This window comes from Bubalus bubalis, chromosome 18 (assembly GCF_019923935.1).
Source record: "Bubalus bubalis isolate 160015118507 breed Murrah chromosome 18, NDDB_SH_1, whole genome shotgun sequence".
NCBI classification, from domain to species: Eukaryota; Metazoa; Chordata; class Mammalia; order Artiodactyla; family Bovidae; genus Bubalus; species Bubalus bubalis.
In genome coordinates, this window is record NC_059174.1 from 13,950,401 (window position 1) to 13,952,360 (window position 1,960).

Sequence of the window (1,960 nt, forward strand, 5' to 3'; positions counted from 1 at the left end):
TTTTGTTTTTATTTCTATTGCTTTAGGAGACTGACCAAAGAAACCATTGGTACAATTTATGTCAGAGAATGTTTTGCCTGTGTTCTCTCCTAGAAGTTTTATGGTGTCATGGCTTCTATTTAAGTCTAAGTCATTTTGAGTTTTATTTTGTGTAGGCCATGAGGGAGTGTTCTAACTGCATTGACTTATATTCAGCTGTCCGACTTTCTCTCACGTGGCTTTCAATATTTTCTTTGTCTTCCCACAATTTGATTATAATATGTGGTGGGTTGACTTTGAGTTTACCCTATTTGCAGTTCATTGTGTTTCTTGGACATATGTACTCATTTGTTTACTCAAAATTGGGAATTTGGGGCCATTTTTGTAATATTTTTTCTTCTTACTCCTCTTTCAGGAATTCCTATAGTGCATGTGTTGGTATGTTTCATGGTGTCCTACATGACCCCAAGGCTGTGTTCATTTTCTTCCTTTCTTTATTTTTTGACTGTGCTAAACAGCATGTGGGAGCTTAGTTTCTCGACTAGGGATTGAGCCTGCACTCCCTGCAGTGGAAGCATGGAGTCTTAACCATTGGATGGCCAGGGAAGTCCCACCAAGACTGTGTTCATGTTAACTCGTGCTTTTTTCTTTCTGCTCCTCAGACTGAATAGTTTCGGTCAACTCCACGGTTGCGGAGTCTTCTGTCTCCTCAGGTTTGCTGGTGGACCGCTTGCTGCTGCTAAGTCGCTTCAGTCGTGTCCGACTCTGTACGACCCCATAGACGGCAACCCACCAGGCTTCCCCGTCCCTGGGATTCTCCAGGCAAGAACACTGGAGTGGGTTGCTATTTCCTTCTCCAAGGCATGAAAGTGAAAAGTGAAAGTGAAGTCACTCAGTCATGTCCTACTCTTCGCGACCCCATGGACTGCAGCCTACCAGGCTCCTCCGTCCATGGGATTTTCCAGGCAAGAGTACTAGAGTGGGGTGCCATTGCCTTCTCCGGGTGGACCGCTTAGGTGAGCTTATTGTTTGGTTATTTTATTGTGCTGTTTAGTTTCAGAGTCTCGTTCCATTTGTAGTTTCTGTATTTTTATTCATGTTTTCATTTTATTACTATGTTGTTTTCCTGCTTTACTGTAGTTCTTTGTGATTTTCTTTAGTTCATCAAACATTTAACACAATATATTTAATATCTATGACCAACAATTCCAATGTCTGGGCTTCCTCAGGGATGGCTTCTGTCAAAAATTTTCCCCTGTGAATTTGACATATTTTCCTGTTTCTGTGTTTTATACTTTTTTCTTGAGAATGGGCTTTTTTGAATAATATGTTGTGGCAACTTTGAAAATCATTCTTATTCCTCAGGGATTACTGAATTTTTCAGGGCTGGTTTTATTGTGACTTTTCCAAACTATTTCTGTACATTTCTTGTAGTTACAGCCACTAGAATCTCTGGTCCATGATCTCTGCAGTCAGCCAATGACCTGACAAAGATTCCCTTAAATGTTGGCCTCTCAAAAGGGGGAAAGCCAGCAAAAATAAACACTGTCCCTTGACCTCTGCAAGAATCCACCTCAGCCCATGGAAGTAAACAGTGCCAGTGTCCTCTGTTCTGGCCCCTTAGTCATCAAAAGCAGCGGTTAGCGACCAGAACCTAGAATCCCTGTATGTAGAGAAAGGGTTTGTCTTGCTCTTTCTGGCTCTGACAGGCTCCTCCAGAAACATGGGCTGCCGCCTGCATGGCCGGGATGGGAGATAGCAGCTGCTTTCACGCCACAGGCTGGAATTTACCTAAATATACCCACTTTTTCATCCAGCTCTGCCGCACAGGTACACATAGAACAGTCACAGTGCCAGACAGTTTCTGCCAGCTGATACTTACTTAGGTGGAGGGCAGTTCCTGGAGCTTCCTGCCCTTCTGTGCTGTTACCAGAATTTAGCAGCTTATTTCTGCATTAAGCATTCCCAGGTATTGAAAATG